Source organism: Micropterus salmoides, unplaced genomic scaffold (assembly GCF_014851395.1).
Source record: "Micropterus salmoides isolate LMB-PRFRI ecotype aquatic unplaced genomic scaffold, ASM1485139v1 Ms_hic_scaffold_13, whole genome shotgun sequence".
NCBI classification, from domain to species: Eukaryota; Metazoa; Chordata; class Actinopteri; order Centrarchiformes; family Centrarchidae; genus Micropterus; species Micropterus salmoides.
This window is the reverse complement of record NW_024040374.1, coordinates 33,123,889-33,139,742: the sequence shown is the minus strand read 5'-3', so window position 1 is coordinate 33,139,742 and position 15,854 is coordinate 33,123,889. Positions and strand designations below refer to the sequence as shown.

General features: G+C 40.9%; 1 protein-coding gene across 9 annotated transcripts in view; it reads right to left on the bottom strand.

Moving 5' to 3' along the window:
- The window catches only part of ptprfa (protein tyrosine phosphatase receptor type Fa), a 292,974-nt gene that overhangs the window by 74,715 nt on the left and 202,405 nt on the right, over positions 1-15,854 (bottom strand). The window lies entirely within an intron of this gene.

Sequence of the window (15,854 nt, the reverse complement as noted above, 5' to 3'; positions counted from 1 at the left end):
GCCCAGCCAGAGCCCTGACTTAAACCCAATTGAGCATCTCTGGAGAGACCTGAAAATGGCTGTCCACCAACGTTTACCATCCAACCTGACAGAACTGGAGAGGATCTGCAAGGAGGAATGGCAGAGGATACCCAAATCCAGATGTGAACAACTTGTTGCATCTTTCCCAAAACGACTCATGGCTGTATTAGATCAAAAGGGTACTTCTACTAAATACTGAGCAAAGGGTCTGAATACTTATGACCATGTGATATTTCAGTTTTTCTTTTTTAATAAATCTGCAAAAATTTCTACATTTCTGTTTTTTTCTGTCAAGATGGGGTGCTGAGTGTACATTACTGAGAAATAAAATGAACTTTTTTGATTTTTGGAAAATGGCTGCAATGAAACAAAGAGTGAAAAAATTAAAGGGGTCTGAATACTTTCCGTACCCACTGTATAAATGAATGCAAATAAATAAATTGTGAACCCCACATAAATAACCAAGCCACATGGATTTGGTTGCTATGGTAGTACACAAACCAGTTACAAATGGACAACGACTGTAAAATAGCTATGACTAGGTCGTACCATACATACACCATCGATTTTATTTTAATGTAACTATGCCTAAATGCCTTGCCCCCGTCAAATAAACAAATAAATGAAAATAAAACCCTATATAGGCAAGGAATCTGACAAACATAAACAACATGAACAGAAAATACTACAGACTAACAACAAACTAAAGAGAAAGTCTGTTAGTGTTGAAAGCTTAATAGGACTGACACCATTCAACAACCCTGAGAATGACTAGAAAGGCTCTGTATTTCACTCTGTGGGTTCCGTATTTGCAAGTTAATTTACAGTTGTTAACCAAGCAGACATTGTTAATTCAGCATGTACATCGTTCCACTAATTTGACCGGTCAACAGTTAGGTCTCTGAATTTGAGTTTTCACTCATTATTTTAGTCCAATTGCTTCTCCTTTTCTTTTGCAATCAAGGTACAAGGTAATGGTAATGAACCTCATGCCTACTAAGGAAGCATATAGGGGACTAAATTAAAATTATCATGCAAACTTGAAAATGAAAATGTAATCCCACAAATAACATTATCATGCTCATCTCTTAAAGAAATACTGTTTTCATTCACTGATTATTTTCAATTGCTTCCACGTTGTTTTTTTATAGGCCTTCCAGCAGCTCATATGCCATTTCCTAAAAAGCTTTTAATTTGAAACATATACAGGAAGTTATGGAAGCATATAGGGGACTAAATTAAAATTATCATGCAAACTTGAAAATGACATTAACAAATAACATTATCATGTTTTAATGAAAATGCAATCATTTTCATTTTCACATACTTGTGTGAGCATTCTAGGACCATATTAAAATGAAAATGGAAACAGCATTTGACATTTCATTTTCAAAGACTTAGTCTGCTCTATAGTGGACTATATTCAAATGCAATGAGTGAAACAGCGTCCCCCAGTCTATTGCATTTACATGTCCATGTGCTCATGGTCCATTTAAGTCAAAATTAAAATTAAAATGCCATTTTCTAACTATGTGACAATGAAAATGAGAACAGCATTTGACATTGCATTTTCATAGACTGGGTCTGCGCTATAGTGGAATTTATTTAAATGCAATGAGTGAAAGAGTGCCCCACATGGACATGTAAATGCAATAGACTGGGGGCGCTGTTTCACTCATTGCATTTGAATATAGTCCACTATAGAGCAGACTAAGTCTTTGAAAATGAAATGTCAAATGCTGTTTCCATTTTCATTTTAATATGGTCCTAGAATGCTCACATAAGTATGTGAAAATGATAATGTCATTTGTGGGATTACATTTTAATTTTCAAGTTTGCATGATAATTTTAATTTAGTCCCCTATATGCTTCCATAACTTCCTGTATATGTTTCAAATTAAAAGCTTTTTAGGAAATGGCATATGAGCTGCTGGAAGGCCTGTAAAAACACAACGTGGAAGCAATTGAAAATAATCCGTGAATGAAAACAGTATTTCTTTAAGAAGAGAGCAGCCTAGTGGTGAGTGTTGATCACAGTGTTGATTCAACAAGAACTGATGGAACTGGTGGAAGGCTATATTATACTGAACGTATCAAGAAAACAAGCTTGTTCAGCCCTAACAACAAATAGCAAAATGTTTAATTAAATGAAACGTTGGTGTCTTGAACACCCCGTTATGTTACTCAAGCACACTGCCTTTTTAATATGATGGAGTTTATATATCTTGTATGTCGTTGCTGTGTCAGGTGTGTCAGAGGTGTTAACCACCAAACAAGAATAAACTGTAACAAAACAGTGCACACTGTTTTCAGATTGAACCTGCCCCTGATAAAGTGTTGAGTTTGCAAACTAAAAAGGAAAGCATCTGAACACAGGGAGTCTTCTTCCTATAATATGTGGACCGGAGAAACGGGAAATGAAGAAATGAAGGCCTGTTTCTAATATAAACCTCTTTCATATAACATCCATTCAATTAGATATGTTTTTCTGCAGTTATGTAGAAATGTATGTTTTAGTGCAATTATTTACGTGTCCCACAGCACTTTCACCATTGTAGCGTATCATAGGGCCACCAAAACTGGCAACATGCAGTAAATTAGGCTAGGTCCCCTGTGTGTAGCTTATACAGCCATCTTGTATATGGACAGTGTAGCTGCTTTGAGAATTTGAAACATAATATTCTTGAAACAGTACATTCATTAAATATGTCAAAAGTAAACATTTTTGTTAAATTTCTTAGACAAAGTACATAATTATGTATTTTAGGGGAACATACATGTTTTACTTGGGCTCAGACAGGACTTATTTGGCAGCACATGTCAATGTGACAATATAAATAAGTGTGACGAAAGGTGTGTGAGGCTGTCAGTTAGGTCTGTACTTGTGCTACATGCCAGATCAGACCAAGGTATAGTCACGATCTGCTTTCTTGTGTGTGCGTGTTTTTGTAAAAATGATGCACACATAAATGCATCCTTTTATAAAGGTTAGTGAGTCACTTTGACTTTAAAATTCTGCATTTCCCTTATCCACTATTTTTCATAATGACTTGTTCAGTGTATAAGTTTTAATTGCATTACCAGTGCTTCACGGTACATTCATGTGCTCCTTGGATGGTCCCATTTCCCCGAGTTGTGAAGTTGTTCTTCCGACTTCAGCACGTGTTCATGTGCTCTTAAGTCAGAATGTGGAATCAACATGGATGCCACTACAAAGACGTGTTGGATTAGCATTATCAGAGAATATAAACAACACACAGAAATCTAGTTCACTCTACATGGACAGTAAACTAACCGTTATAACCATATAAAATTTTTTTTTTTAGGTTTGCAAAATATGTATATGCAATTTGCAGTTTACACAAATCAACATTTTGTATATTTCTTTATGTCCCACGTGCACTTTATTTCTCTTTTTGTAATAAAGATTTAAGGAAGAAAAAAAGATTCTGATTATTCCGACACCGCATGAATGCACCATCAGTCACCGCTCACCCCTCCCTTTCAAAGTGCGCAGGAGAAGATACGATGGCTCTGTCGGCTCTTGTGCTAAATAATACACGTGGGACTTCATTTGTCCACATTTCTCTTACTTTGTTACTTCTAATAAACCAGACTACTACTACTACTAATACTAATGTTACTTGTTCTTCTTCTTCTTGTACGTATTCAAGTGACGAAACGCGCTCTGTAGAGTAGGGGTGTGGAAAATAATTGATTTTTAGATGCATCGCAATGCGGACTTGGACGATTCTGAATTGATTCACAAATGTCAATCATTGATTATCTAGAGGTTAATTGATAACATTATGTTGATGGAACGAAAAGGGCGGAGCTGGGAAATCTGTGCAGAGCACACAACGGAGACGTGTGGTTCTCCCTGTTCGGATTTTTCCCTAACATTATTGATTTTCACCCGCACACTGTGCATCACGGTAGCGCTTAGCTACCTTCATCTTCTCATTCTTCAGAGCTACGTGACAGGCGGCAGTAGGTGACGTTGAAAGCAGCGGAGCAGAGGAAAATATGAGCGCTACGTTTCAGCCTGGCAGTAAATGTACAGTGCAGGTCACAGTGTGTCCGTTAATCAAAGTCTGTTTGTTGCTTTCCAACAGACAGACTTCTGCCTCAATTGTCTGCAATTGTGTCATTTTTCTTCCTGCCCAAATTCACCCCCGTGACAAAAGTACATTCACAACATTTTGTAACCTAAAATATTGCCATGAAATTGGAATTCATCTCACTGCAACCTGAATACTGCTATACATACTTAAAATTAAATTTAGATTCATTACAGCTTTTTTGGGGGTTATGCTGAGGATAAATTATTATATTTCTGGAAAACTAAAGTAGATTGTAGCGATGTACATCCAGGTTAAAGTGGAAAGTGCAACATTTCATTAAGAAGACTTCTTCTCACAGCTCATCTATCTGCGACAAACTGTATGTTATCCAGTAGGTTTGTTGTCCACAATCCCTCTGCACTGCCATCCTTCTTTCTTCCTCTTTCACCTCAGAGTTCAGCATTTCTCTTCCTCCTCCACCAGAAACTCATTCCAGCCATTCTCTCTCCAATGATCTTGCAGCATTTCTCGCCTTCTCAAGTACGTCTGTGCATTTCCCTCAGGTGACCCCTCCCTCCCCTTCAGACCAATCTCGTCCCCCTGTTAAGCTCCCTCTTTTTTCTCTCCACCTCTCACTCCACACCTCTCAGTCACTCTCACAGGACTCTGTATTCAGAAGAAGCTGCCGTTCACTGCTTGCTCTCCCCCCTCCTTCCTTTGCTGTAAGTGATCACACTGTTTATATGGCCTTTTTCTTTTATCCAATTTCACACGTCCCAGCCTGTTTACTAGAAGTGGGAGCCACAGAAAGCCGCAGTGCCCTTTTGCTTCAGTCTCCAGCCCGCCATTCTTTCTTTCACTTCCTACTCTCCTTTTCTCCTCTCGCCTCTACCCTGCCAGCAGCTTTGCAGTAGCAATAAAAGCTTAGCTATCTTTCCCTGTTTCCAATGAATGCGATTAGGTTTCTATTTTTGTACAGGCTTGAATCACATTCAGAGTGTCATTTACTGAATTGGGGCTCTGCTGCTCTTTTCATAGTGAAACCAGTTTATTCCAAGGCAAACTCTTTACAAAAGCTGTAATGAGAGTAGAGTCATGTCTTTAAATGACTTCTCAATGTTAGTTTAATTGAATGAACTTGAACTGATCCGTACTACAATTGTTTTCACTGTGTCGGTCAGCCTACCTGGATTTGAACACGGGTCTAGAGGGTACCAAACATGGTACTTTGACAACAACACCAAAGAGCCAGACTCACTGGTATGGCAATCCAAGCACATTCTCGCCCATAGTGTAGGTGCTCTGTCACACACAGTTATCATCAATCTGTTGATTTATTTTCTTGATTATTTGATTAGTTGTTTGATCCATAAAGTGTCAGAAACTGATAAGTGTTTCCCACATCCTCAAATGTCTTGTATAGTTCACAACCCAAAAAAATTTCAGTTTACTGTCATGGAAGAGTAAAGAAACTAGAAAATAGCTGGTATAAGAGAATTCTGAATTTTTTTGTTAGAAAATTACTCATCCTGATTAATTGATTAATAAAGATGTTTGGTCCAATCCAGAGGTGATGGTTCGCTCAATTTCTTTCAAAGTTTTACCTCAACATTTCCTACATCTCCCAAACTGACCCACCTTAAAAGTTAAGCGTGTAAAATTTAGTGGCATCTAGTGGTAAGGTTGCAAATTGCATCCAAAATAGATAGATAAAGAACTTTTTTGCAGAAATTCTTTATTTCGAGTTGAATTGAGAACTTTTACTTTGAAAAATTCTAAATTAATGTCTAAATGATTAAAAAGAGTCTGTACCCTGCTTGACACACCTTTGAAAGAGCCGTCAGAAAACGTGATTCCCCTAAATGTCCTCTGCCTGGAAATATAGGGGAAATGAAAATAAGCTTCCAAATGACAGATTCGGATCAAACACCAGAACATACACACTGCAGCACATGCTTTATTGTGAGCATGTGATAGTCCTTCATAATCAATTTGTTGAGAGGGGAAAAAAATCCTCCCGACATGGGATCAAACTCACAACATTCTAGGTAGGGCTGCAGCTAACTATGATATTAGTATTCAAAGCTTCTATAGATTATTTCAACGATTCATCCAGGAGAACAACAAACGCATGTGTGTACATTTTCAGCTGAGGATTGCGGCTTACTTTGGCCAGCCTTCAACTCAACAATCAATCATGATTTCAGTTAAATGCTAAAGTTGCTGTAAATGTTACCTTGTCTGTGGTCCGCTGACAGAATACCGAATGCTTTCTGATCAGGTGCCGTCGTGCTGTTGACTGACCGATGCAAAGAATTTGCGTCGATGCATTTTAGTAATCAATTTAATCTATGAATTTTTTCAGCCCTACTTCTAGGTGAGTACTGAACTTAACCAAACCCCATTATGTGCTATTTAAATACTATTTCTTATGTTTTCACTCCCATCTAATGGATAACAAAAGTACTCTGATGCAAAACTTATTTGCTGACCCGTGCTGTATATTATTACTTCATCTTTTTTTTTTTTAAACCTGTCCTGCCCAGCAGCCTGGTACAGAGTATGATGAGCTGGATACCATATTGTGCCAGACAGATTTTACTTTAACAAGAGAGTATTAATATACTCCTTTGTCTGTTTTATTATTTATTTAATTATGTATTGATTTGTCACCGGGCAGGACAGGGGGGCAGACATGGGGATGGGGGGGCACAAACAGACAGCACAGAGAAAGGACAACACCTGCAAGAGAAGGGGGATGGAAGGTGGGGACAACAGGGAATAGCAGAGGGAAACACCAATTGCAGAAAGCAACGAAACCTGCAATAGAACAGAGAGGGGGCTTGGGGAGGAGAAAAACAACAACAAACAATCAAACAAACACAAACAAAAACAAACAAAAATAATAATAATAGTAAAAGACAACCAGCCAAACAGCAGCAATAAACAGCTGACATAGTAAGACAACTAAGAGAAAAATGAAAACAAGAAACAGTCACGCACAATAAATAAGCAACACAGCACAGCCATGAGAGCTGGAATAATAACAATTAATTTAAATAAGTAACTGAAAGAAAAGCATCAGGAATAATTCTACCAGGGACAACCTAAATTTGTTTGTGTCTATAAGTGAGACTGTGTGTGTCTGTGTGCGTGTGGGTGAATGTGTCTGTATGTGTGTGTGTGTGTGTGTGTGTGTGTACACATGTGTGTGCGCATAAGTCTGTTAAAGAATGTAGTTGTTAGTGAGAGTGGGACGCCATGACTGTGCCACACCTACCCCAGCAACAGGCAGGCAAGAACCCCCGTAGCCAATAGGGGTGGGATAAATAAATAAATAAATAAATAAAAATGACTCCCAGATGCACTGCGATGCAAACGCGGAAGACCCTGACCATCCAAATGCCAATTGACAATGCAATGCCGACGGAACGCAAGAGGCGTAACCCGCGGCAGAGCAGCGCCCGGACCGACTGCGGCGCGCACACAACAGAGACCAGTGCCGCCCCACCCCCACCCAGCACCCCAGCGCCGCACAGCAAACAACCAAAACGCCCAAATGCCACGCAATCATCAACATCAATGCACAAGTGACGAGCCCAGCGTGCGCACGGCAACACCCAATGCCCAGAATAAACCGGAGCACAGCCCTGCCCCGCTCCCACACTGCACATCCCGAAAACTAACTTTATACTTCAGTATCCAGAGGGGCCCAACAACTGGGCGACAGAGAAATGGGGAAGCACGGATCTGAGGCCAACGAAGCAAACCAGGGACGCAAACTGGTCCCTCCAAGGCAACGAGGAAACGGCTCCCCCGGACTCCAATGCACAAACTAAATGCCCAGCAGCTATCCAGAGACCCTGCACAGGGAAGGGAAAAAAACAAAACAAAAAAACCCACAATGCATCAAGATGCATCGACAATCGCCCTACAATCCCACCGCAGCCCTCCATAACGCAACCGGATCAACCCGTGCAGCACCCAGAGACCCCCACCCCTAGTAGCCAGGGCACCCCGCGACCCCCCAAAGCGCAAAGGACCCCAGACCGCATGTCCTGGAGGAAGCTGGGCCCCCCCCGAGGAAGAACAGCAGAAAGCCCTGCCAGGAAGTTCCCCGCCGCCAGGGAGCGATAACGCTGGGCCCCTCCGGCAGGCCCACTGCCACCCCCTGGCCTCACTGTTCCCACAACATCAGGAGCACTCCGAGCACCACCAGGTTATCGGAGCTGGCACAACCCCATCCCCCCCACAAGGGAGCGGCAAAGACCCCGCCCAGGGACAGAACGGGCCAGACCCGAAGGTCCGCCCACACCCAGGAAGCAATACAACCGTACAACCACCAAGCATCCAATCCAGGCACCAAAATCCAGAGGAGACACCCCCAACCAGCTCAAAAAGGACCAGCCCGCACCCCCAACCCACCTCGCAAACCCCCTTCTTCCCGGTCCCCCACCCCTCCAACAACCATACGCCAGACCCCTCAGAGAACCGAAAAACAATTATCAGGATGCACAGCATGCACACAGGACAGAGACGCACACCAGCCCAGTCCACGCCTGCACCAAGGCCCCCAACCCCTGACAAGCACGCAAGCCAATCACGACCTACAGGTGAGCCATCCAACACTACCCCGCTACCAATCTAACTAACGCCACACAACAGCCAAGCAACGCGGTGCACAGGAGAGATGCCAGCCGGCACAAACTGCCCCCACCTACGGCTACACCGTGACCCACCACCCGCGCACTGATACCAACAACCGTGCGACACCCAAGCAGAGTGGCTACCCACCCCGCAGCGGCGGCGCGCCGAATACAGGGCAAACATCGGTCCCCCCGTCAAGCCCGCGCCCCAGGCCGCGATGCATCCAAGAATCAACCCACCCCCAGACACACCTACCGGCCGCACGGGACCCTGAGCAGCAAGGCAGAACACACCCACCCCCACTAAGTGATAAACTTGATCAAGGGGGACCAGAGAGATTGGAATTGTGTGAATTTGTTTTTTTTATAGCAGACATTTTCTCCATGCTAATGTGATCTATTAGGAGATTCCTATACTGGGTGATACTTATATTCTCTTTGGCCTTCCAGTTCATGAGGATAGTTTTCTTGGCAATACATAAGGCAGTGATAAGCATGTATGATGTGTCAACCTCTATATTAATGTCACTTAGGTCCCCTAGCACGCAGAGTGATGGGGAAACTGGGACGGGGTAACTTAGCCATATCGATAGGTCTTCACATATCTTCTGTCAGAAGATACTTTTGAACAGGTGCACATTGCCACATAGCATGCATGTAACTGTCAGATATGTTACCTGAGCAGTTCCGGCAGATGTTTGACTGCATAAGACCCATTCTGAACATCCTTTGTCCAGTATAGTGTGTTCTATGAAGAGTTTTATACTGTATAAATTGTAGATTGGGATTTGTAGTCATTCTAAAGGTATTTAAACATATCTGCATCCAGAAGTTTTGGTCTGGACTAATGGATAGATCTGTCTCCCACTTCAAGAATGGGAGAGATTGAACTGTCTGTTTTTAACAGTAACATACTTATACATACATACATATACTTTTGATAACAGTTTTGGAGGCGAGAGTTTAAAAAATTCTGTTATCATTGGAGGTCTGTTATCATTGGAAGTCCTTTATTTTATCTTTAAATCTAGCATGAATTATGGATTTAAACTGTTGAAATTCCAGAAATCTATTATGGCTAATTCCATATTGTGCCACTAGATCCTGGATGGAATAAGTTACTGCCTTGCATTACATGCTCTAGATGTCTTATCCCTTTGTCATACCACAGTGGGGAATTTTGTGTTTTCTTATTTTGCAGGATGTCAGGATTATTCCAGATTGGGGTAAATCTGCATGGGATAGGTGGAGACCCAGATATTTTGAGAAGTTCTCACCAAGCTGCCAGGGAAGTGCTTATGTTAATGCTTTTAAAGCAGGTATGACGTTTGATGCTGGAGCTGAGGAATGGCATATCGGAAATTTTAATTTCCTTACAGAATGTTTGTTCTAGGGCGGCACGGTGGTGCGGTGGTTAGCACTCACAGCAAGAAGGTCGTGGGTTCAAACCCCGGTTGCCCCGGCCTTTCTGTGTGGAGTTTGCATGTTCTCCCCGTGTCTGCGTGGGTTCTCTCCGGGTGCTCTGGCTTCCTCCCACCGTCCAAAAACCATGCAGGCTAGGTTGATTGGTTACCCTAAATTGTCCTTAGGTGTGAGTGTGAGAATGAGTGGTTTTTGTCTATGTGTGGCCCTGCAATGGACTGGCGACCTGTCCAGGGTGTACCCCGCCTTGCGCCCGATGTCAGCTGTGATTGGCTCCAGCCCCCCCACGACCCTGTACGCAGGATAAGCGGTTGACGATGGATGGATGAATGTTTGTTCATCCATGAGTGGTCCAGGGGGCTATGATTGATCCATTTTGAGATATATTGCAGTCAGTTGGACAGAAAGTACTGATCAAAATTTGGCAGTTCTAAACCACCACAATCTTTTGCTTTTTGCATAGTTTTTAAACTGATTCGTGGGGGTTTATTTTTCCACAAACATTTGAGATGTTTGAGACCAGTGATTTAAACCAGACAGCAGAGGGTTTGGTGGGTAACATTGAAAACAGGTAATTGACTTTAGGTAGGACCATCATTTTTATGGTGGAGACCATGAGTGATATAGGTAATGATGTCCACCGTACTTCTTCTTCTTCGAACATACATATTCATCATAGCGATGAAATGCCAGAATTCTACCAGAAGAAGAAGAAGAAGAAGAAGAAGAAGAACATAGTGACGAAATGCACTGTGTAGAGCAGTTTGTCAGTTTTGGGCTACTGTAGAAACTTGGACCAATTTCACAGACCCACACTGATATAAAGGTAGACCAAGTTCAGCTAACTGGAGCTCATTCTTAGCCCAAGTCAAATCCCGCTAAACCTAGAAAAATCTGGCGGAAATATAAGGGCTAGAGCTGGCCTTTCCAAAACCAGAAGACAGCTCAGTGTGTCAACAGTCAGCTGCACTTGGAGCTAGCTATCGCCTTTTAGAAAATGCTGTATGTATGTATGAATAATCTGTTAATGTATTTATATTTTCATCTAAATCTAGTATCTGGGTCTTCTTGTTAATATGAAACTGAACAAATGTTCTTGGAGTTCAGGAGGAAGCTTTTAGAGTTTTCGACCAGAGCTTTGGTGAAAGTGCATTGGTTCATACTGTAGCAGATGATGACAGTAATAGGATTCATGTGTTTATGAAAAGGTTGGTTTTATAATTTTTTACAGTTTAGTTGCAGTGGTAGCTCCCGGAGTTCTATAAATACTGAAGCTCATGATACACGGGGCAACTTTTTGAGCAATGTTGCTGGGCAGTCTTGCTAGTGTATTACGGTAGTAATCTTTACTCATTACCATTGATGGCAACGTTGCCCTGCACGACTGCTCTAAAAGTTGCTCTGTGTATCATCAGCTTGACTGTTTAAAGAAGTGTTTCTCAACGTGGGGTCCTGGGAACCCCAGGGCTCCTTGAGAGGGTTCCAGGGGGTCCCCAGCAAAAAGGGGAATCGTTTATTTTCACTTTTTCACTCAATTCCATCCACTAGTAACACAATGACAGAATGTATGACTATTTTGGTCATGAGTTTCATATATTTTCTGTAATAAAACATCTAAAACTCAATATCCTATCAGATGGTCGATCCTGGGACAAAATCTTATCAAATTAGGGTCTGTGGTCGAATTTATATCAGTTAAGGGGTCCTTGACGTGAAAAGGTTTGAGAACCACTGGTTTAAAGGCAGTAAGCCAGAAGTCACATCTGATATTCTGGACCAAAACCCCAACCTTGGATCGTAACACATTTAAATGACGATGCCATGAAGGCAAATCACTAATGTGAAGAACAAAAGCACCTTAAATTAGAGAGGCAACTGAAAATGCTACGCTCTGGAAGCAAGATGTCTGTGAGTGACAGCAGGGATCATGGCGTCACTGCCTGAGAGATATACCTGCAGATGCCTGCATGACTGAAGATCACTGCGACGTGCCTGGCATGTGTGCACCGCTGCCTGAGGGCTGCTCTTTTGTTCTATAAATATAAAACACCGGGGTGGAAAAACACTGCCTTTCACGACAAACTCTGCTCTGTTGTTGCAAAGCCTGTGGAAAATGTATGGAAAACCCACTTAAGTTAAGTACTAGAACCTGACCCACAGGGTAGAAATTAAGTTTTACATAGCTTTATGAGAACTGTTCATCTGACGATTTTAAAATGCCACAAATGAAGACAATACAGCAATAGATCTGCATATTAAAAACCCATCCATGTTGCCCCAGCCCTCCCCTTGCCCTCTGGTGTAGTTTATTTATTATTTATTTATTATTTATTTTATTATTTAAAAATAATAAACCAATTGGTGCTAGTTTCCAATGGTGTGCTGTGTGTGGTGTCTGATTGCTGTATGCTTTTTTCAGTTATATATGTTGCGTGTGTATGTTTGTGTATGTGTATGACCCTTTTATAAGATTGGCATTTTTATATTTGTGCTTGATACTGACTAACTAGGTCTGAGAATCCATTTGTTTTATAACCAGAGCAAAGTTATGGATGCCTTTAGGGGACTATATTAAAATGATAAATGTAAACTTGAAAATGAAATTGGAATTCCACAATAGCATAATTTTACACTTATGTACAGGTGCATCTCAAAAAAAATGTATTTATTTTCTAATATTCTGAGATGGATTTTTGATTTCAGTGAGCCGTAAGCCGTAAATTAACACTTTACACTTTATAATGAATCTAGAATATATGAAAGTTTCCCTTTTTTACTTTTCACAATATTATAATTTTATTAGATGTATGTGTTATTTGAGTAAAACGTAAAATGAAAATTCAATAATCCAATTTGCATTTTCATTTTCACATACTATGACCACATTAAAATGAAAATAGAAAAGCTGTTTAACATTTAATTTTCAAAGTTGTACTCTGTTGTACAGTGGACAATTTTAAATGAAAATGCAAAATAAACAATCTAACCTGATTTTCCATTTAAGTGAAAATAAAAATGCAATTTTCTAACAATTCGAAAATCGAAACGGCATTAGACATTTTATCTTCAAAGGCATAACCTGCTGTTAAATCAAATTTGAAAACTGGTCTGCATTATAAACAATGCAGCCTGATATTCCATTTGTGCAAGCAATTTTTAAGTCACAATTAAAGGAGCTATATGGAGTTTTTTAATTAAATTAATGTCTTTTTATTGCCTATTTCTGAACGGGTTGTAACCTCACATAAAAATGCATCATTTTGTGCTTTCTCGGTTGCCTGTAACAGCCTCCATGCTGCTTCTATAGGGATGGACCCGAATGTTCTGAATATTCAAATTTGTTGGGTAGACATTTGATTTTCAATTTTGGGGATCGAATCTTGAGGGTATTTTTTCACACGCCTGACCTCCACTCCCAGCAGTGAACGTAACGCTCCAGTACACATCAAAGGGAAAACAAAATGAAGCCAGTGTGGGAACACTTTAAACTGAGTGATACAGTTATGGCTTTTATTAATTTTACAATTGCTTTATTTCATTACAGATCAAAACAGTCAAATAGCCTACATTTTAAATGTAATTATTAAACTGTAGGCTACAACAAACAAATAATTATATTAGGCCGATTGTAGAAGAACAACATTTAGTAGGCTATAATAAAAGTTAAAAGCGAATTTTGCATATGTGCTGTTTTAGTTCTGCTACAGGAAATAGCGCTCATTTCCATCTGCTGTCTCTGAACCCCCGCCCAGCTAAACTTTTCCTGGATTCTGCTCTGGACGTGCTAAGCTCAGCCTCTTACACTCTGGACTCTCAGCTACAGTTCCCCCTGTTCTGTACAACAGCCACCAACCCGGTTTTGCAGAATCTAGTCTTCCAGTCTACCTCGCTCTTCCCCGGCTCAGTATCCCATCCCTTCAACCCCGCAATAAATAGTCCTCTTATATCTAACTCCTCCTTCTTAGTCCTGCACTCTCTCTTTTTTCTCTCTCTCTCTCACGCACACACACAGACTTACGCACTTCATGTGTGCTCTTGCGTACTGATTCTGAACTGTACACACTACGACAACACTGCAGCTAACGAAATCGAGTCCGCAACATACAATGCTTTTATCCAAAGCGACATACATTTGCTATGTCAGAGGTCCAGTGGGAATTGAACCCGGGTCTTTCACACCAAAGACATGTGTCTGTTCCACTGCACAATATAGATTTGTGATATAGATAACACAATATAGATAACATTTGCTTGCTGGCTAATACCAGTTGCTAACCTTATCCTTGCTACATTACTTCACCAGCTAACGAGACCCATATTTCCTTCCTGTCCTCATTTATTATATGCAGTCTGGCTCACAGTTTTCGTAATCATCCGATACATTTAGCTGTGCTCACATTGCTGAGCCTCTCCGGTGAAAGATACACAAAAGTTAGTGAAAAGGTGGTAGGCTAGCTGACGCTGATGTATCATGTCAGCTAAATGTAACGTTATCATGCAACGAGCATGGATTAGCTCAATGTCAAGCTGATAAAAATATTACTGTAACAATGGATTTACCAGCATGTTGTGTGAAGCTGTCTCACGTTATGTTGGTTCTGTTTGGGCTCACTTATTAGTTGGAGCATGCACACAAGCACACACCTGGAAAGGTAGTGGTTGCAATCTGAAACCTCACTGCTAAAGGCCATTGAAAACTGCAAATGGCCCCTTTAAAAGGTTATAAAAATAACTTTTTGTCATATTTGCTGAAACTGTAACTATATCCTGACAGTAGTACATGCAACAGATAATCTGTAAAACAAATCAGGTTCCTCTGGCTCCTCCTACTGTTCCTAATGCCATTTGCAACAATCCACTGCACCCAATTCAAAACAACTAATTACGTTACTAAGTCTGTAACGCAGTGTCAATCACTGCTCGTGCACATGCTGTGCAGGCCCTTTCCTTGTGCATATGCTCACTCAATATCTTTAAAAGTTTTGCAAACACAATGTCTGAGAAAGCAGCAACAATGAAAGAACTGCCCATGCTCCTAAGATGCTGCTTCCAATTTAAGGAATTGCTCCACTCTGCTGCATCACCTGCAAGCTAATACCACCGTTAAGACCAGAACGAACTTTACAACTTAGTCATGATCTGGCAGATGCTATGCACACATTGCCATCACAACCAAGCGCACTGAGAGCGAGAGTAGTGGAGACAACTGACTCAAGCCAAAGTTGCAAAGACTTGAGGTCTTTTGAGCTCCACACAAGAAACACATTAGCTAACCAAAATTCCATCATACTACAATAATAATTATTACCTGTCTTTATAATGATAATGACAGATATAGCCCATTTATTGAGATTTAATTTTCTTGATCACAATAACATTTAATATACAGAACTTGCATTTCTAAGGGCGTGGAGAGAAAAGATGAGCAGAGACGCAAATGAATGATTTTTACCTCCTTGCTCCCACTTGCTCCCCCTTTAACATTAGCTGCTGCTGGCTTGTCCTTCAACCTCCACTGCATCAATCTCTCTTCGTTCACCTTGTTTATCAACCACACAATTACTGGGCTTTCTAAAGAAGGTTTGGATGCTCAGATGTTGTGACATTTTGCTAATATTTGTGAATTTATCTAGCTATGTAGACATATACCATACCAATGCAATGGCTAAGTTCAAAGATAAGACTACTAGACAACAGCTAA